Here is a 22,462-nt window from a genome sequence, read left to right as displayed (position 1 = left end):
GTCTAATATACCCTCACATGGTGAGGATAATTCTATCCAGTCCCTTCTTGGTGTCCATGGATACTTGGGGGGAAAAAGATATGTAAATTAATCCATTAAGGAAGGCGGTTCTTTCAGAAACATATCAGCCCAAAACACATCACCGTCCTCACCCTGTTCATTTTGCTATGCATGCCTAAGAATTTTCTGCACAGCTTTCTTTCTATAAATTGTATGGGTTGGCACCTCATACAGTGACAGTTATACATGCTGCAGCTACAAGTTACATTACACGGCATTGTATTCATCATTTCCAAGGTTGACACCTCCTGTGACAATGAGTCAACTACTTTGGCTTCAGCAGTTTTTGCAATATGTAGAACGCTGTGCTCTTGTGTGCATTCAGCCTTTTTTTTTTTTTAGAGAGAGAGAGAGAGAGAGAGAGAGAGAGAGAGACTTTTTAATATTATCTATTGCTGCTGAACAGCTAGCCAATCTTGTTCTTGTCTACACGCGTTATAACCACTTTCTGATTAGCTGTGGATATGCAAATCACCTTTGCCATGAGAACCATTAGGAAGCTGATTTGTTCTCTTGGGGCTATCTAGACACTTTCAGTAATTTGATTTTTTAATGTTATCAAAATTGCTCAGGTGATAACTATAAAAACAGTGCACAGTCAGTCCCCCCTCCCCTCAGGATTCTATGCAGTTGATTGCCAAAGTTTGCTTTATTTATGCCACTGGCAAAATGGGGGGGGGGATCTCTGCAGAGCACAATTTGAGGTCAGTGCACTTGCTGTGGCCCTTGATAATCTGGTGTCTGAAGTGATAGCCTTGTATCGGAGAGTAAACTCTGATTGCCATGTGGTGACCAGTGCACCTTGAGCAGATTCTTTTCCTAGAATGCAGCGCTATGTTCAAAGTTACAGATCTTAACACAAATGATTAAAGCTTGCAGGGTCCACACACACACACACACACACACCCTCAAGGCTTAGGGTATGCAGTGCCAGATTCAAGGAGGAGCCACCCTTTCACATACCCCAAGATTGACATATGTGATGTCACACACAATTCATGTCATCTGGAGGAGGCCGGGTGCTCTGGAGGAGCTGGCCGCTGAAGCTGTGATGTGCAATGCATGCATAGCTGTCAAGTGTCCCTTATTTGAAGGGACAGTCCCTTATTCCAGCACCATGTCCCGCTGCTGTCCCTTATTGATGATGTCCCTTAAATTTCAAAGGAAGCAGCTCCTCTCGCTCCCTCCCTGCCGGCCAGGGAGGAGGGAGGCTCCAACTGTGTTGCTTGGCTGTGTTGCTCACCCAATAAGAAGGGGGGTGGAGCTTGCATGCCTTGTGTGTCTAGTTAATGCAAGCTGAGGGGTTTTTTGAATGCTGGGCGCCATTTTGTTGCACGTGCTGCTGCAAACTTTGCAGTGCAAAGCCAGGCCGGGGAGCCATCTTAAGTTGAGGCTGCATAGGCCTTGTGGTGCATATGATTCAGATTCTATTCAGTTGAACCTCTGGTTACAAAGTTGGTTGGACAGTGTTCTCGACACTACCAGCATGAGTTTGACCAGACTGCAGGAGGAGAGGAAGACTGGAGTGCCTGGAACAGGTGAGGCTGCAGGTCCCTTATTTTCAAGGCTGCTGGTCCCTTATTTTCAAATCTGTAAGTTGACAGCTATGTGCATGTGATGTCACTCATGTGTGCAACACACACTGGGACCCCTTCCAACAAATATTGAGGGGGTCAAAGAAACCTCACCCCCCCTAGAGTTGGCATGCCAGACCTTGTGATGAAGGCAAGATGCTCAAGCTCCAAATGCTCTGACTCCCCTGTGTAACTCCTTCGTACAGTATCAATACTCAGGCACCATCACGAACAACTCAGGTTACCAGTGGTGGCGGGGAATGAGTCGCAGCAGGCAAGGATCAGTGGCGGAGGAAGCCTCTCTGGCACCTGGGGCAGGGCAAACTGCCCATAGGGAGGTACGGGAGGGGGCGCGCAGCACCCATTCCTGCCCACCTCCGTTTTTGCTCACCTGCCTCCTTCCTGTCCTTTCTCCTTCCTGCCAGCCAGGAGCAGGGGTAATGGTGCGCTGCCCCCCACGACTCCTGACCCAGGGGGACAGGGCGATCTCACCCAGCAAGGGGGCATGATCGGGCCGGGCAGCCCAGCCAGGGGTTGCACTCTGGCCTAGCGGCCCGGCGTAGGGTGCGCTCCGCTGCGGTGGCTAGCCCGAGGGGTGTGATCCGCCACTGCGGCGAGGCCAGGGGGTGCGATCTGGTGCAGTGGCCCAGCCAAGGGGTGTGATCCAGTGCAGCTGCAATCATGCCGGACAGGATTTTGTCAACCCCACCCCCTCTGGGATGGCACCCAGGGTGGACCACCCCCACCGCACCCACCTTGCTCTGCCCCTGGCAAGGGTTTGGCCCAAATTGACGCAACCTCGATACTGATGGTGGTTCTGCTTCTTGACCGGGGGCAGTTGCAACAGGGCACATCATGGCAGCAGAGCAGGCAGGAAGTGCCAGCAAGGAGGTCATGGCAGCAGCAGGGCAAAGGGGCAGTTCCTGTACACCTCAAACAGCAAAACGGGATGCACTCCCGCCGACTGTTAGTCTAAAGCAGGGCTGACCTTGCTGCTTCAGACTCCTTGGAGGAAGGGTGGAATCTGATAAATAAAATTTCATTAGAGGGGGGGGGTTGCTCTTCCAAAACATCTTGCAGAAAGAGAGAGGACCAGAAGGATTATTATTGCTTCATTTTCTCCCCACCCTGCACACACACTCCTTCAATCAAAATACAGGCGTGCATGCCGCTCCTGAGACGCTTCTCTCCTAATCTCATCCTGCCTCTGTGATAGACAGAGCTATGAGCTTGTCTAATACTTGAATGTAATTTGTCTGGAAAATAATCACAAGCTCAAGGCAGAATGCCATTTGGACACCTGCTCCTGCCCCTAATAAAGAAGCCCTGATGTCTCCACTTCATGTCCAAGTGTTAGGATGGTATTATGTGGATGTTATCGAGGTGATATTAACTTCACTTGCAAAAAAACTGTAGATGTCAAGCAGAGATTAGCTGGGGTTAGGGGAATGCAGTGAATATCCATGACTTTCTGTTCCTGATGTGAAAACTGCATTTGCCGTCGCAGATAGGAATGTTAAATGGGCAGCAGATTTCAAAAAAATTATTCTGGCTGTTTTTTTTGCAACTGGTGGGAGAGAAATCAAGCAGCATTGGGTGTACTTGATGTTTCACAGTTAAGCATGTGATGTGCAACAGTTAACCAGATTGGCATTATACTGTTTACAAGGATGCCTGCGTTCTCAGTGGGGCGCATAATGCACAGCTGAGTCTATTGCAGGTAATAACCTGAGCTGTGAGGTGCAGACCCAGAACTCTGTGGTGAAAACAGCATATCTGTAATTGAACATGCAGTGTCACAGTAAGATGGAAATATCTGTGGAAATGACAGACTTCAGATTCTGTAGTTGGCAATATTCTACTCTGGAAAAGACCCAAGGGAAAATGTTCAAGTAGCACCTAAATTCAGGCAATTGAGCGAGGAAATTTCTCCTGCTGGTAATTGCTATTAATTTCAAAGAAAACACTGTTGCAATCACAAATCAAATCAATTGCATGTCTAGCTTACAACTCTATATTTGACACACACCACCCAGTGATTGCCTAACATATATCAACTAGTCATATGACAGCTATTATCTATTATCTATAATCCACCCAGGACCAGTTCCTAGCAGTGATGTGTTTAGGTATATTTTGACACCTTCCTGGACAATTTGGTTAATCTTTTCTTTAAAGTCAAGCTCGTGCTACAAAAGTCATAAGTTTCTAATGAAACTAGAAAATGGTGTGGAATAGAACTTTGGTATTTGTTTGTAGCACACAGTCATATATTAAAGTTATTTAGAAAGGATATATGTCTGTAGTTGTAAGTATCAAGGGAGACAAAATTAACTCAGATGCACTCAATTTGGATATATGCCATGTCCTTGGCATGGCAAAGGAGAAATGCCAAAATATTGCAGTGAATGAATGACTTCTGAATGTATCCACATATTTTTCAACCACATACAGTGAAATTAAACTATAAATGAGGAATTCAACCTATAACAGCCTATGGGATTCCAAAAGCTATATCACGCCATAATACAAAGTTAAACTATTGTGCTGGATACTGTGAGAAAATTTATGCCGCACTACTGATCCTTTCATTCTGGTGCTTATATTGTTCAGTATCTTTTATGCCCATTGATACATAGACCCTTTCAAGAGGAATGCTGCTCTGCAAACTTTTCACTTTGGGAAATATCTAGCTAGTTTTCAAGAGGAATTAGAGCACAGACCAAGCATTGTGAATAACTATAGGAAAATGAAGAGATGAAGGGTGGTCTGTGGTGACCATTATGAAAGCGACAATTCCTCTGGCTGTGCACATTAAAGGCATGCATTGTAGAGTGTAGTTAAATAATATCAATTTACTCACTTTTAAAACTGGGTGTGCTAAGACCTAGATGATGCAGGAATGATAAAGCCAATCGCCCCCTCTGAAGAGGAGGTGGGTGTCAAAAAGTGGGGGCAGTTCCGCTATTGAAAGCATTTCTGCGCAATAGAACTTCCGCTCTCTCTCCTTGCATGCCCAGTGCATGGTCCCTAAATCTGCTCTGGAAACCCCATAGAATATGTACTGGGCACATGAGAGGGGTGCAAAGACAGGAGAGGGAGTAGACAAGGATGCTGCAGAGCTAGCAAAACTGTTTGGTTGAATGCCAGCCATGGCTTTTTCTGTTGTGCCAGCCAATATCTAGAATTCCTTCCAACATGAGGTATACCAAGCAACTTCTTTGCCCCCTTTTAGTGTCTGGGTTTATATCTATCTCTCATTTCATTGGTCTACTGTGTGATGTTTTGTTGTGATCATTACAATGATGATTCTTTGTTTTGTTTTGTTTTAAAAAAAGTGACATGCATATCAAGGTCCCCCAAGCCACCCCTAAATAATTCACAATGCACACATAATTTTTGTTTAAGGTTTTTGGCATAATTTTGGCCACAACTTTATTAAAATACATAAATGTGAGTGGTTGCTTAGGTATTGGTTATGACTGTCTGTCCCCACACCCAACTGACTTCCAGATTCCAGTGAAAGCCAGTAAGGGAAAACAATATTAGGGAGAGCATGGAGCCGGGCACCAGACCCTCATCTGGCCACCCCCCACCCCACAGCATGTTCCCAGGGGCTTGTGCAGCTCTAAGCCCCATTCAGCAGTATGGATGAAAGAATGGCAAGCCCCTGGATTCCTTGAATGGAATTCCCTTGCAGCAGCAGCATTGGAGGGACAGGCATCGCCAATCCTTACCCCTCCACCAACCAATTTTTTAACCAATGCCTAACCACAACCTTACAAGTTGTGACGATTTGCTATGCAGTAGGCAAAAACCAAATGGCAGCAGCCAATCAGCCAAATGGACAAAATTCCTACCAGGCCCCTGCCCCCAAAGCAGATGACCCCATGACCGGCATAGCAAGGTCAATACAATAGCCCTAGATTAGGGTGGGTGGGTGGGTGATCCAATGCATGCAGCAAAAGAGCCCAGTCAGTGCTGCGTGACTTGATTTTATAACCTTTGGTCTGTCCCCCTAAACGGCAACACCAAAATTTGCCCAGTAACCCAACCACCCAATCACTGCGGATGGTCATCCATACTAACCAACCCAGCAACAGAGGGGTGGCCTGTTAGACCCCACCACAACACATGCTCTATATGAAGGAGAACACGCTATCTCAAAAGTGTAAGAGCACTGCTGAAAAGCAAGCTATAAGCATTCTAAATAAATAACTTATATAACACATGGGGGGCATGTGTATATTAATTTGTGGTGTTGTTTTTAATGTAACGGAGGCAAGCTCTCAATCTTGGACTTCTGTTCTGTATCGTTACATAGTTTTTAATTGCTTTTGGCAAGAGTTTCACCTCGCTTTCCATGCTACCTATATCATATTTCATAACATTCTGCAAGTGGCTTTAATTTGATGAAGTCCTCACACTTTAAGGCAACTGACACCCACGATAACATATTTATTTCCACAACAGCTTCTTTTAAGCTTTCTAGTTATTATTTCAAGCACTGGCCACTTTTCTTTTCTTTTTAAGCACCAATATTTCTGAAGTCTTCTTTTCCTAAAAGGGACTGTCCCTCAACTAAAACCTCTCTAAGCACAATGTGTTCCTGAAGTTTTATAGACAGCTTTTGTGTTTTATGTTCTGTGTGAACATCAACCCATTGCCTTTAAAAAAGCTATGGTAATGACTTCACTCCATAGCTCGCCAATATTCCTTCTAAATCTCTTACAACCTGAAATGCCATATTTAAGGCTGACAGTGCATGAGAATCCCACTGTTCATCATGAAAGGGGGTAAGTCTTTGCAGGAGTGCCAACCAGAGGTGCCAGCTTCTTGAGAGGATTAGGGGGCCCGATGTGAGATCACGTGATGTTGTGTGACATCCTTTGAATATTGGAGGAGCCTACCGCCTTCAAAAAAATCTTTTTTGGGGGGTGGGGGAACTGCCACAGACCCTAGGAGTCAGCACCTATGGTGCCAACTATGCTCATAAAAGTTTGGCAGCATGCTCAACATGTCTGCCTGCCTTTCCGCATTCCGACTTCCCAGAACTTGTTGAACTGAAAGACCTTTGGACTGAATTTCTCTGACTGACCACGCTACCTGACACTTTTGTGATCCAATTTTCATGCTGCAGGAACTCTGCATCCTCTGGCACCCCTTCTTTTCCAGTTGCAGAAAACAGCACCAACAATCACACACACAGAGAGAGATTTTTTTATACCATAAAGAATGTCAAAGGAAAATAAAGCTTCATGGAAAAGAGTGAGCTGCTTTCGTGACTCCTATATTTGACCATTGAATCCCATCTTTGGTTCCAGAATGCAGGGGGAAGCAAAATGTTCCCCATTCAGACTGTCATCTTCCATGAATTGGAAGGGGGTAGAAATGGTAACAGTGGGGGAGCTGGCATATTCATCCCTGCAGCTCCCTCTCACGTGTTTACTGTCTTCAGGTAATAATACCTGAAAAGGGTTGATATTTACCTGAGTTTGATACTCTTGCTAAGTTTCTATGGAACCTCTAGATTCCCTGGAATACAGTCTAAAAACCACTGCTTGAAAACTCAACTGTATTCAGTGTTAATTGTTAGCAGATCTCCTTTATATCAAAAGTTAATCAACGGTTGGAGTTTTTCTGGTTGAAAAGTGATTGTATATTTCTTGCCATGGTGGTTTTATATACACAGTATATCTCATTTCAATCTTTCAAAATTAAAACTCCAGCTATGAATTCTATTGACTTGTTTGGATCTTTTGGTGGTTGATAAAAATACACATGTTTTGAGCACTCTTCAGCATTATTCCTCTTGAGTGCCTTATTTGTTATTTGATTTTTTCTGGCCAACGTGTGGCATATCCTTCAGTTATCCACAAGTCTTCATTACAAATTATACATCAGGGAGTTAATATATCTGATTGAAACCATAGAGGTTGTAGTAAACTTTTATGATTCTAGAAATTGTCACAAAGTGGAGGTCTATTTCATAATAAACAGCTTTGGTGCAGATGGGAGAGAAATTCGGCTCAGTTTGCATTTAAAGGGAAACCTAACTATTTCACACTTTCAAAAACATATGTGAACCAAACTTCAACTATCCTTTAAAATTCACTTCTCCATATTTTGTAATGCAGTTCCCTAGGCAAGAAATCTGTCCAAAAGTATATTGTACAGAATCTGCATGAGGTTTGCTTAAGATGCATATATTTATGAAAATAACATACACAAATGCATCACATTAGGGAAAATGTGTATGTTAGGCAAATGTTGCATACAAAAAAAAAATGTATATCAGGAGAAATTGGCACTAAAATCCTGACAAAGTTTCACAAGGACTAGTTTATTTAGAAATAAATAAATCACAAAAGGATGTAGAGATTTGGAGAGCTGAGTTTAGGGAATTTGAGGGAGCAATCCTATACACAAGAACCTGTTGAAAATCAAGCTGGTGTAAATTAAGCCCGTGAAAAGTTACTGCAGATCCAAACTCTGTTCAGCAGCAGAGCTACTCCTGGCTGAGCTGGCCTAATGTTGGCAGAGAGAAACCCGGTTTTTAAACTAGTGCTGGAGTTACACCACCCTTTTTTTCAGCTTAACTTAAGCTGGGTTGCTAGCCTTACATGACCGCAGTGAACTGGTTTAGGATCCAGCCTCAGTTCATCTTCTCTGGTCCCACCTGACTTACAGAACAGATCTTTTTCAGGGCTTATGCCATCTTAAAATCCACAAGGACTGGTTCAGCCACCTAGGTCCTGGCTGAGCTGGCGTAGGGGAGTTATGCTGGTTTATTTCCGGCTGAGAAAATAAGGGAGTTAGGTCAGCATAGCCTGACTACATTGGGAAACTCCTGGCTCAGCTGGATCCTGTTCTATTTATTCCAACAAATCTTGCTGTACAATTGCTCCTTTAGATTGGATAAATAAGAAACGGAGAGAAAACGAAGTGATCTCCCAGAGTTTTGGAGAAATGGTGACTAAAGTGATAAATGAGGGTTTTCAATGTATCCATGAGCATATTTTTTTATATTTAAAAATATGTGAAGTATAGTATTATTATTATTATTATTATTATTATTATTATTATTATTATTATTATTATTTATTGAATATAGTATGAAAAACGAACCCCAAATGCAGGTATTATGTCTACTCACAATAGTGTGGATATTATATGCTAAAGGTGAGAAAGACAACAGAAAATTGACTGAAGTCAAATTGATTGGGAAGGTATTGGAAGAGCTGGAGATAATAAAACTAACTGATAATGAAACTGCAGGAAGAATATAAGGAAGCAATGATTGACTGAGAACCTATTACACTAGACAGCAGCTAGGGATTTCAGCAGGAGGGTTTGCAGACCCTGAGCAAAAATAGTTTTTTTATGCTCTCTGACTTGCTTGCAGGGGGAGGGGTAAACAAGGCCCACTCAGTACACCAGTACACTCTCGCAAGCTAGTGATGTTTGCATGTGAGTGGTTCCAAGGGTGTGGTCTGAGTATTTGGTTTGAGCACAAAGAAACACCATTTACCTTCCTGCCACAATGGTACCTATTTGTCTACTTGCACTGGTATGCTTTCAAACTTCTAGGTTGGCAGAAGCTGGGACAGAGCAATGTGAGTACTCAGGGCTGATTTCCTTCAGAATGGATCAGTTTGTTCTTCTTGCAGTCCATGGGACTCTCAAGAGTCTCCTCCAGCACCATAATTCAAAAGCATCAATTCTTCAGCGGTCAGCCTTCTTTATGGTCCAGCTCTCACTTCCATACATCACTACTGGGATAACCATAGCTTTAACTATACAGACCTTTGTTGGCAAGGTGATGTCTCTGCTTTTTAAGATGCTGTCTAGGCTTGTCATTGCTTTTCCCCCAAGAAGCAGGCTTCTTTTAAACATGCATCAGCTTAAATGTGGGCAAAAAATATAATATAATATAAATCCCTTAACCTACCCTCCCTGGTGTGAACAGATGTTTTAACTGAGCACTCTTCTAATTTTGCATGTGAACCACTTGTGAGCAGCTGGTGTGTGTTTGTTAAACAGTTATTTGCCTGTGCCTCTTGCCCTGCACAGAAAAAAATAAAATAAAATACTGGAGGTGACAAATAAAGGTGTGAGAGTCCTTGACAGCTATATTGGGTGCCACAATGGAAATCCATGGAGGCTTCATTTAGCCTCTTGCCCACCAGCTGCCTGATCACAATATAGACCATCCTACTAGTCTTAGCTTTCAGTACGCAAGTCGATCATTCTGGACTATTTGAAGAAGCTGCAAATGAAATTGCTGCTCAGAAGAGCTCAGTTTGGAATGAGCTGGAGTAAGAGGCAGCAAGCAGTGTAAGACAAAGTATGTGGGATTTTTGAAAGGACAAGTTGATCTACCTTTTGGCAATGATATTTTAAAATTTAATTCTTGAATGGTGACTTCTCAGAAATAGCATTCAAATGTTTCTATTATGAGAATAATCAGTTTTCCTTTACCCAGTCTCAGGTATCTTGGTGTCAAACTCTATGGCCTCTTTGCCCCTCAGAGTTAAAATATATTTATTTCCTCCAAGAAATACTTGAAATGTCTTCTGTTTATCACAAAGGCTTTAGCACACTGTTCACTTTACCCGGCACAATATTGGAATAAACCTCATCACAGGTGTATTATCTGTTTCCCAAATTCAGCATATTGGTTGTAAATGTCCTTTGACCCATGAAGGATTTCTAGCTCTGGCAATTACAGACTCGGGATCATTTCCCAAATTGAATAAATATGTGCAGGGTTGAGAGAGAATGGGGGAATTTATAAATCATAATGGAAATACCAAAATAAGCATTCATCCGGGTGTTGTTTATCTGCTTGGGAGGGGGGAGAGGGGTTCTGCATATCCGAAGTATAATGGGACTTTGCTGAGAACTGTCTTTGAAGAATAATATGAATGCTCAACTCATTTCGTTCCTCTGCCAAGTTCAGGGGGGAAATGTGCATGGATATACTTGTTTATGCAAAGCACAAGGAAATAGAGCTACTTTTTCTCTGAAGGACTTTTAAATGATAAGTTATTGCGTAGTTCAGGAATTTACTGTCTTTCTGGTCCACCACAATGACAATAATAGAGCTATCTCACTCACCAGGGAACCCTTATGGGCTGTTGTGGAGAAAGCAGGTCTCTCTCAACAAACAATCATGTGGAATTTTGGGTGGATAGCTTGTCTAGCCAAGTGCACATATGCATACACAACTGACTTCCACAATCTTTCCACCCCCCAAAAGAAGGGAAAGATCACACTAACTGAGCAAATGCCCATAGGGATGAAAGCACACATCACATGTGACATTCTATGTACAGTGAAGGCAGACTGACTTTCTCACCACATCAATGTGCTCCCCTCGGAACTGTCCTACGCATGTGTGTCACCTTGTCCTCACAATTTATGAAGCCAGGGCTGCGCAATGTCACCACACTGTGCATACACAGCCCACAGCATGCACATACGACATCCAGGAGTGTGCTTGTGCAGTGCGCACATGCACCACAACATGCTGACACTTGCACAGTGTGTGTGACCACATTGCCAGGACTGGGAAGTTACAGTATAGTTATTACACTTTTCAAAATATATGTCCTCAAATGAAGTGTAATGATTAAGTGCTTTATTATTAAATATTTCTAGAGTGACTTTCAGGGTAAAGCCCTCCCATGGATTGCTGATCTTTTGTTTGGAAATCAGCTCATAATGAAAATCTTTTGAAGTATGTTAAGTGACTGATTATCCCAATCCATCAACCTCTTTGTTTTCCCAAAGTTACGTATTGAACTTCTATAGACCTCTGGTGCATCATTTCCATGCTGTTGGTCAGCTAGGATTAGCCCTGTGAACCAATATTTATTGTAATTCTTTCCTAAGTGCATTTTGCATTTATTTATGCATAAAAATATATTATCATGTTGTTTTTAAGGAATAAACAATACTGTTCCTTGATTATGTTCCCCTCTTTGCATTTTAGTTATTTGCATGTCGAGGTCCCCAGGGCCGCCCCAATAACTCACACATCACACAGAAATTCTTGTTTAAGGTTTTTGGCATAATTTTGGCCACAACTTTATTAAAATACAAAAATGTGAGTGGTTGCTTAGGCATTGGTTGCAACTATCTGCCCCCACCATGGGGGACAGACTGACATTCCGCACGCCTGCAAAAGTCAGAAAAGGGGAATACACTTGTGGCTAGCAACGGAGCAGGTAACCTGCCCTCAGCCCACCCCAAATGCAGCCAGGAGCTCTTGCAGTGGCCCGAGCCCCCTTGACAGGGTTGACAAGCATTAGTTAGCCCCTGATTCCTTTAACGGACTCCCTTGCAGCAGCAGCATTAGAGGGGCAGGCACAGCCAATCCATGCCCCTCAACCAACCAAACCATAAACCAATGCCTAACTGCAACCTTACAAGCTGTGATGATTTGTTACGCAGTAGGCAAAAACCAAATGGCCCCAGCAAATCAGCCAGATGGACAAAATTCCTACCAGGCCCCTGCCCCAAGAGCAGACGACCCCATGACAGGCATAGCAAGGTCAAAGCGAACAACCCTATATATAGGGAGGGGGGAACGGGCAATCTGATGCACAGGCGAAAAGAGGAAGCCCTAGCCTCGTGCAGGGAGTTTTAGCATTTCTGGCTGTCAATCAACAAATGGAAACATTAACTTCTTCCCAACAACAAGGGAAGCCCAATCACATCAGTGGCCAACGATCAATTAGCCTGCCCCACAACACAACACATGTGTTACAAAAGCAAACTATTCCAATCCAAAAATCTCCCTCTTCTTTTTAATCCCCCCAGGAAATTTTATTTTATTTGACTTTTTTTCCCCAACAGAGCTATATCCCAAACCCTTTTGTATATTTACAGCAGAAAATCGGCTGTTGAGGGGTTTGAAAAGCACTCTGTTCACATCCACACTATACATGCAAAGCATACCAATTATTCCAATTTAACACACATGGCATCCTCCAAAGAATCATGGAAACCGTGGTTTGTTAAGGATGTTGAGAGTTGTTAAGAGTCTCTATTCTCCCCACAGAGCTACAATTCTTAGAGTGGTTTTAAAATTGGTCCTCTTCCCAATTTTGCCACTTTTCTGTGTGGTATTTATAACATATCAAGTGATCCCATTCAAATGTGCATATTTGCCATCATCCCTTGTTTGTGACAGATGAAATATGTTAGCAAGGTGCCATCAAACATAGATTTACAGGTATAGCTGTTGGATCACACAACAACAGATTTGCTCCCACATTTCAGCATGAGCAGAATTTGCTGAACTGGCCCCAAAAGTACTCTACATACATTCCACATCCTTCTCCCCTCGTGCTGACAGTGGATCTTCTTTCTGGAGTGGCAAACAAAGATGGATTCCTGTATCTAAGGCATTGGGAGCCACACAGAGCAAAGGTTCCATTTCTATAAGGATGGGGTTAAAATTACTTCCAGCACGGAAGAGTCTCTGAGGAACTCCAGAGAAGCCAAGAATGTCTCCCCAAATGCCTCTTGTAAGCATCTTAGTACAGGTCAGGTTCACCAACCACACTGTGGGGGTTGCCGGCAGGCCTGAGCAGAAACTGAGCCAACTCTCCCTAGAGCCAGATGGTGAACATCATGGTGAATCATAAATGTCACAGTTTTGTCACCAAATTAATCAACACTATCACTGGGATGTTTGTGCTTAGCTCTTTCACTCCTGGTGGTTGAACTAGGCTTGTCCTACATCAGAAAAATTTGTGACATGTCCTGGTTTTGGGGTGTAAAAATGGCGTCAGAGGAATTTTTACGAATCGGCAAAGTCAGGGACAATGTGGATGTATGGCAACATGATGGAAAACACACTGGAAACAGCTCCAAAAAGCTTAAAATCACTATTTTGGGGAAAGGTTTTTTGGGGAAGCTCAACAGTTTGGGTTTGTTCCCCCCAAAAAATCTCACTTTTGGTTGTTTCCTTTAAAAAAAGGCTCAACAATTTTGCGGTTGTCAGGAATTATACTTTTTGAAATATGGCAACCCTAGCTGAACTTACTTTATGCTGAAGGAGAATTTGAGGCAGGAGAAACTCGAGAGTAAGATAAGAGAGACTACCTTGGGAAATTCAGCCCAAAGTGTAGCCGTACAGCTAACCCGTGGTCTTTTAAAGCAGTGTGTGTGTGTGTGTGTGTGTGTGTGTGTGTGTGTGTGTGCTTAATGCCCCCCCTTGGTTTTAATGAATGTGTGGGGTTATTGTTTGTTTCTTAAGGATGCTTTGAGTTGCGTGCAGCAAGAAAAAGCATCTAATAAATTCAATTAATACTACTAATAATATAACACACATTGATAAACATACATGGCTTGGAATGGCGATGGAGAGAATTCTGTCACCGAAGCAATTCTGAATCTCTCCTGAGTGTAACAGAATTTTGCCGCGTATTATAATACATCTTGATTCACATAATTAATAGTGTAACTGATCAGCATTTGCGAGGTGCTCCTGGTTTATGTGAGCAAAATAAGCAGTAATGCTTCCTCATAATTAACAGCGCGATGGTAACAGAAGCTCCATTTATAACTATTTTCTGGTAATAACATTTTACAAGTGCATATTGTTTCATTATGCAGCATAATAATTGCCTTTACGTACTTAATCAGTTCATTAAAAATCGGGTACCGTGCGTGGATATGTAATAAAGCCACGTCTCAAAGATATTAATGTAAAGCTGCCACTTTAAACAACTTGCTTCCCCCCCTTCAACACACACTTGGTGTGAGTGCTATTATCATGAAAATATATTAGCAGTACACAACACAATTAGTAATATGGAGCTGTTCCTTTAACTATGTGTATTTTGTGTGTGTGCCTGTGCTTTAGTGTCTATTCAAATCTGTTTTGATATGTCTATGCAAGAGCACACTGACTTGCTACTTCATTATTTTTTTTTTCCCAGACTCTTGTCAAGTACACTTAAATCAGCCTAATTGCTCACTGAACATCATTTTTACCCTCATTCATTTTAATGCACTTTTAATGAAGACAGACATTTTATTAAAAAGTAACTCCCTGGAATATATAATGTGACAGTGTATAGGAATTTTGTGGTATAAATGCATAAACATTTGTTAAAATTATAGGAACACTTGTGGGTTTACACGTATTAGTTTGGGTACAAAATATATGAGAAGCATATGAGAAGCATTCTAATGCTAACTACTGGTGCTGAGTTCAGAAGTCTACAAAAGTAGGTCTGATTTACCAAGGCATTGCTCCATGGGCTAGGATTGCAGGGAGAAAAAGATGTATGAACCAAAGGTATTTCAGATTGAGTTTTTCAGGCTCTTGTTGTTGGCATCTGTCTGTCTCAAGAGACAATGGAGTGTGCCTCCAGGGTGAAGTCAAACTGCTGTGTAGAGTATTCACTTGCCCTCCTCGAGTTGCAAGCCTGGGCAGTGTGTATGGAGGTCCTGGGCTGCCCAGACAACAAGACCACCTGCTGTCTTGGCCTCACAGATGTGGTCCAAAGGAAAGCAGAGCAATATTTTTGGCATGAGCTGGGCTGCAGGAGTTGCTGGAAGGAGGTGGATGTGGTACCAGCCAACCATCTTAGAGACTCCACTCTGGATTAACTCCTGAACCCTTTCTTCTCCTGAAGATATCCCACAAGGCAGTGGAGATTTAGGATCAAAGTTTTCCTTTTCCTGGATGGGCTACCTTCCGAGATCGACAAGCCCCATCTGCCCCTCACTTCCCTCTACCACATGTGCAGAGACCGCCTCCTTGACTGTTGGAGCCACCATTGGTCAGGCCACTGGAGCCTGTCTTTGCATGCAGGAGATAGACAAATCCCAAACTGATCAAGGATTTAAGACCCATCAGCTACCCACACCTGGTTTAGCCAACCAGTCAAAGCTGTTCCCAGAGTGTGGCACTGTCACATGCTGACAGTTCTTGAAGGCATAGATCAGAGCTGAGTACTGGATGGAGGGAAAAGGCAGACAAATTACCTTAGAAGGAGCATGGTATGATCCACACCAGAGATACTACACCCTCCCCTAACATCAAATGCACCCCTTTTTTAAGGCTATAACTGTAATTGTCAGTATGCTTCAGAGGGAGAAAAAATGGTGGGAAATCTCTCTCTGAACCAGGTCATCATTAGATGGCCTGATAGTTTTAATGTACCTGCAAAAATTATAAAATTCAATATGAAACTTTGTTTTTAAAATTCCAGAAATGAAATAATCCAATATGTAGTTGCTGTTGTGCATTATTATTTACATGTTCGAAGCTGCAGAATATTGTCCTAAATAATGGGGGCAGGGATCCATTGGGACTGGTGGGCTGAAAGGTAAGAAGGTCAACAGTAGGTGAAGCCAGAGCCAATGAAACACAGAGCCAACTAATTCTGGCTTTGCCCTCCTCCTCCTCCCTGTTGAGGTCTACAAAGTCAACACTGAGGACTAAGGAAGAGGAAGGTGACAATCAGCACCAGCACCACCCACTTTGGTTAGGGCTGGCTTAGGGCAGACTGATGTTGTTGGAGCAATGCCCCTATTTACCTATGGACCAGTCTCCTCTGCTCCTAAACTAACATAGGTTTTCTATGGTTTCTCAGATCCTCTTGAAAAATAGAGGTACTCAAGGAGCAAGAGCCCATAGGAAAACAAAAAAGCCCTGTTGTTTAAATGAGGAATTGATGGACACTAGCCTAGACCAGATCCATGCATTATATATGGCTGGGAGCAGCTTTAGGGAACCAGCCAGCAACTATATAATGTCGAATGAGCATCTGTTTGGGATGATACATAGCATATCCTGTGATCACAATGGAATTTGCATTAGACAACCCTTGAAGCCTTCTCAGAGTTGTCTGGGTAGGTTTTGCAGTTCTCTCTCATTGTGCATCCATCTGGTCTAATTAGTTCCTCATCATTCACCATTCAAATCAGAGACCAGCTAGCTATTGTGCCTGGATCCAATCTAATTAGTGCTCATCAAGAGTTATCAAGAGTTTTTCCACATAAGCTACAGCACTAGCATACACTCTATTATTATTTTATAACCATTCATATCATGCAACGTGATCTGACAGAAATTAAGATTCTCTCAAAACATATGGCTGCTGGTGATGGCTACGGGCCACCCTGCCATGTGCCAGTCCCAAAGATATTTTGCTGTTGATTCACATTATCAGATGAAACACTGGCAACATCGTCTGCTTTATGACTTGCTCGGGATGATGTGGACTCTGCTGTATTCCACCCCCCTAGACATACATACATCCTAAGGTCTTTCACAACATGACTCTTAGTATGCCTTGAATGTCAAGCTTTGTTCTTACCCAAACTGACATCTTGTTTCTCAGCAGATTGTTCTCTATGGATATGCAGAGACATCTGCTTTCTCTTCTGTTGGCCTTGCTGAGTCAACACACTAAGCAAAAATTGAGGATTCTACTCATGCAATCGAGGAATGAATTCCAGTCAGGGTGTGCCACCAGAGCAAATTTTCTGAAAAGAGTTAGTTCCTTTGAGGATCCACTTACATCCACTCCTTAAAAAAGGAGCAAGAACATTTTCAGAAGTGATTTCGATAATGTATGGGAATACAGTTCATTCATAGTTGAGAAATGGCTATCATCAAAATGCTGTTTATTTATTTATATCCTACAGGTAGTCAATGCAGCACCTTCAAGCTGTCTTTGGAGTCCAACTCACACCAGCCCCATCCTGCAGGACAAACATCAAGAAAGCATCATATTGGCTAAACTGTTTGTATTAGGGGATGCTCTGAATTAGAGGACCTTACACATTATACCTTACGCTGCCCCTTATATAATGAAGCAAGAGAATGGTTTTTGACACCTATAATGACAAGGTCCCCTGGCCAGAATCCTTCTGACATAATTCTTTATCTCCTTGCAGACATAGGTAAGTATGTGACCTGGCGTGTAGCACTTTTTGCAACTGCCACCAGGAAAATTAGAAGAAATTATATAGTCGAGATAGCTAACAACTGTAAAGGAGATGAATTTATTTGACCCCATCTACATCAAGCTGCATCTTTATCACTAAACCTTGTATATAATTGTCTATTGTATTATTTAACATTACTTTTAATATATTAGTGGCCTCACTGTGATTTTAGCTTATAAATTTTATTGTCTAATGTTTCAATTTTTATATTAAGGAGTTTCTATAGCTTTGTGCAAATTAGGACATGTTTTGACAATACAAATGTTTTAAGTTTTTGTATCAAACTAGTATATATTTTATTGAATGACATTGTATACATTGCAGCAGCCTTTGGCTATAAGCAATAAACTTGACTGACTGACTGACTGACATATTGGCCAAAAGTAAAGGTAAAGGGACCCCTGACCCTTAAGTCCAGTCGTGGACGACTCTGGGGCTGTAGCGCGCTTTTCACTTTAGTGGCCAAGGGAGCAGACGTTTGTTCGCAGATAGCTTCCGGATCATGTGGCCAGCATGACTAAGTCGCTTCTGGCAAACCAGAGCAGCGCATGGAAACGCTGTTTACCTTCCCAGTGGAGTGGTACCTATTTATCTACTTGCACTTTGACGTGCTTTTGAACTGCTAGGTAGGCAGGAGCAGGGACCGAGCAATGGGAGCTCACCCCGTCGTGGGGATTCAAACCACCAACCTTCTGATCGGCAAGCCCTAGGCTCTGTGGTTTAGATCACAGCGCCACCCGCGTCCCTTATCATATTGGCTACTTCTGTCCTAAAGCAAGGTAGATATTAAATGTAACTGGTATAGTGATGTGTATTTCCCTGTTCCTTTGAGTAGATATGATACTAGAGGTGTGCTGTACCAGTTACAATAGTTATAATAGATCACAATGCCAACAATCCAGAAAACTTTAGTCAAATTAAGTCCCATCACCTTCAATAGGACTGTTATAAGACTGACTGGTTTTCATTTATGGGCTCCCAGCTCAACTTTCTGTTTGGTCAGTACCTGCTTTCCTCCAGACCACCAGTCCTGATATTGTACCTGACAGAGTGCATGATGGCTACATATCAAACATAAGACACATGTGTGTGTTTTTAGTTGGCTTCCACTTTAAAACTCACATCAGTGAAAATTCATCACTTTTTGTTGTTCCTCTTAGTGTTCTTAGAGTTGTATATTGAAACTTATTAGCAGTTTTATATCTTCAGCCATATCAGCAATAAATTATATACTTTTAAAGGGGGAAATGTAAGAGGCATAGCCATAACTGTGAATTGTATGCAGCTGGGAGCATAACCTGTAGATTTACTGCTATTTTGAATTGTTCTTTTTGCTTGAAATACTGGAAATGTAAGAGAATGATAATCACACTGGGTTACTACAATCTGCTTGTCAAAGGGTCATTTTAAAATATTTTAACTTGTTGACAGCCTTCTATTTTATGTTGCAGAAGTTACCATAAACAAGTTGATTAACAGCTCTTGGCAACACAACAGATCATCTTTATCCCTCTGCTGAGAATTATGTACCAACATTAAGTCTGGAACTCCATTGGCTCAATTGGTTGTGAATTATTCCCTCTTATGAGCCAGCTAAATCTATCTTATTTTTCTCTGGCAACTTAATACAGTCAGTTAATCAACAAAGATGGAGATAGGAGGAAAGAAAAACCCAACCCCTAAAAAATGCAATGGGAGATGCAAAATTAAGTGAGATTAATGGCAAATGTAACAAAAACTTTTTCTTTATTCTGAGTTCTATATAGAAAGAAGCATCATTAATTTGCAATTCCGCCTCTCTCATACTACATAAGGGAGTTTTATCTTCTATCACTGAAACTGTGATTACCCCAGACTTTCAAGTATTCAAACTGAATTCATGCATCTCTTTTTTTTAAAATAATTTTTATTAAGAATTTTTATTTAAACAATAAGAAAGCATATGAAATAACATATAATTTTTCAATATCCACATTTCATTCACCACTTTGGACTTCCTCACGACTCTCGTTCCTGCATTCCAAAATCTCGAACTTTACCCAGCAGTTTATTACCTTATTTCAATTCTTGTAATATAATTTTCCAATATTATATCCCCAATTTTAGATAACTTAGTTCCCGACTTTTACAAACTTAGTTCTAACATAGTATTTATCCAAAATTTATCCTTTCTTTTGGTTACATTTATCTTCAAATTCCTTTTAACTAACTTGTTGGTGCTGTTTTGTTTCTAATCTTACATCTTTCTTAACATTCATACAATTTCCAATGTTTTTGTAAGTAATCCTTAAATTTCTTCCAATCCTCCTCCACGACTTCTTCTCCCAGGTCTCGGATTCTGCCAGTCATTTCCGCCAGCTCCATATAGTCCATCAGCTGCATCTGCCATTCTTCCAGTGTGGGCAAATCTTGGGTTTTCCAGTATTTAGCAATGAGTATCCTTGCTGCTGTTGTTGCATACATAAAAAAAGTTCGGTCTTTCTTTAACACCTTCTGGCCGACAATGCCTAAAAGAAAGGCCTCTGGTTTCTTAGGGAAGGTATACTTAAATACCTTTTTCAGCTCATTATATATCATTTCCCAGAAAGCCTTCACTCTAGGGCAAGTCCACCAGAGGTGAAAGAATGTTCCTTCGGCTTCTTTACACTTCCAACATTTATTATCAGACAAATGGTATATTTTTGCAAGCTTGACTGAGGTCATGTACCACCTATATATCATTTTCATAACATTTTCTTTCAAGGCATTACATGCCGTGAACCTCAGGCCGGTGGTCCATAACCTTTCCCAGTCAGCAAACATAATATTATACCCTATATCCTGTGCCCATTTTATCATAGCTGATTTGACCGTTTCATCTTGCGTGTGCCATTTTAGCAGCAAGTTATACATTCTTGAAAGTATCTTAGAACTGAGTTCTAACAGTTCTGTTTCTAACTTTGATTTTTCCACCTGGAATCCTATCTTTTTGTCTAATTTAAAGACTTCTTTAATCTGAGCATAATGTAACCAATCTCGCACTTTGTCTTTTATTTTTTCCATACTCTGCAACCTCTGAATTCATGCATCTCACACCTTCATGTCATAGTTAAGTAGCTGCCTTATACCAAAATCAGGCCTTCTACCTGAGTATTGTCTGCACTGACTTGCACCATCATTTGGCATCCAAAATCCCATCATTACATTTGTTGCCCTTCCAGACATTGGGGCAAGTTAAACTGAAGCTGGACCAGATGTGGCCTACAGCATGGTTGCCCTGATGATGGAGACACTAAACCCGAAGGCTGCTACCCCAGCATAGGTCCAGGAGAGACTGAGAGATTTATACTTCTATAGCCAACTCCTTTTCTTCATAGTTATTAGCTGGGTTACAAGGTATACCTAGCCCCTTTCTGGCTTCTCCCTCATCCTCAGTAAGCAACTAATTTGGAGGTGTCCAGTCAACTAGAAGTGTGCTCCCCTGTTGGCTCTGGATTTCCCAACAAGTCCACCACAACCCCTTCAGAGATGGTTGGGAAGATGCCTTTGAAACTGAGTATCACATCAGCCTCTTCAGAATCCCTCACTGTGATGGGATCTCTCACAGAGTCCCGTTGTCTGCTCCTCAGACCTATACAGGGCAACTCATACAGCTACTTTTCATTGCCAGCCAGTTCAAGGGGTTGTGGGAATGGAGCTACCCTTAGGCCATGATAGATATGTCCTATCTAAGGCTGTCGTGTTAGGCTATGATGAAGCAGGCAGCTGAAGAAAGAAGTTGAAGAAAGAAACTGGTCAGGTTATCGCATGGCACACTACTGGGAGCCAGAGTGGAGTCACCAGCTAATATAGAAACAGGAGGTTCTCCCAGCTCTTAGGTTTGGAGGACACTTGTACTGGGAAGTGAAGTTAATGATGATTGTGTTGATTTTCACTGCAGATTTTTGATCAGTTTTTTGGGGAGAAAACACATTTTGGCCCTTGAGCACAACTGTTGCCTCATGTGGGAGTGATGTGAAAAAGAAAGGGAGTTGAGGAAAAAGCTAGGAGATTAGACTATGGAAACATTGTACTTAAATGATCATGCTGAAGAGAAAAGCACATTGATGTGACATTAGATTTCAAGCAATGCTTCCTCTTTCCAGTATCTCAAAAGGTCTGTCCTTTGTACCATCTAATTACAGAGATATGTATCTACATAATGACAACCCATTATGAAGTTCCTGCTCAATTAAGATTTGGGTCTAGCTCTTCTGTCATAGGTGTAATGTGGTTTCCAGTTCTCTATGGCTCCATCACAGAATGCCCTACTAATTTTAGCACAGCAAGCTTGTATGAAAAGAGTTGATGGTTACTAGTAATTACAGCAAGGTTCCAACATTTCTTCCATAAGAACTGGGGCTTGATGATGAATTTTATCCTGTAGGATGTATGTGGCACATCTTATTCATCTTGATGCTGAAGTGACTCAACCGGTGGGGCAGAGTTGCAATGCTAGCAACACGGGGCTCCTGCTATGTGCCTCCTAAGCATCGATCTTCCCTTCTTCCCTCTCTCCTGGTAAGAAGCAGTGATTGCATGCATTGTTGCCACACCCCACTGGACAAACATCTTCTGCCTAAATATCTGCTTTCTGGTTTCGATGTTCGAATGCTATACCTGATGTATGAAAGCCAAGTATGGAGGTCCCGTTTTTTGCCCTGTGAGTTTTTTTTTCAAGGGGGCTGGGAATTATAGCTCTATGAAGGATTTCCTAACAACTCTCAGCACTTTTAATGTTCTACAGTTCCCAGGATTCTTTGGGACAGTCCTGTTAAAGTGGCATAAGAGTGCTTTAAATGTATTGTGTCAAAAACCCAGTGCAGAGG

General features: G+C 42.0%; 1 long non-coding RNA gene across 6 annotated transcripts in view; it reads left to right on the top strand.

The window, feature by feature from the left end:
- Positions 1–19,297, top strand: part of LOC309373833 — a 167,664-nt gene extending 148,367 nt beyond the window's left edge. For 2 of the 6 annotated variants that reach the window (XR_014170212.1, XR_014170213.1), the window contains exon 4: positions 17,313–17,789. This is a non-coding gene — a long non-coding RNA (uncharacterized lncRNA). Of the gene's footprint in view, positions 1–17,312; positions 17,792–18,597; positions 18,691–19,066 lie in introns of those variants that run through there. The other 4 variants (XR_014170208.1, XR_014170209.1, XR_014170210.1 and 1 more) reach the window with 4 other exon arrangements.
- The last annotated feature ends 3,165 nt before the right edge of the window (positions 19,298–22,462 follow it).

This window comes from Podarcis melisellensis, assembly GCF_964234715.1.
Source record: "Podarcis melisellensis genome assembly, chromosome: 7".
In the NCBI taxonomy this organism is placed as follows: domain Eukaryota; kingdom Metazoa; phylum Chordata; class Lepidosauria; order Squamata; family Lacertidae; genus Podarcis; species Podarcis melisellensis.
The sequence above is the reverse complement of the archived record's forward strand: the minus strand, read 5'-3'. Positions and strand labels throughout refer to the sequence as shown.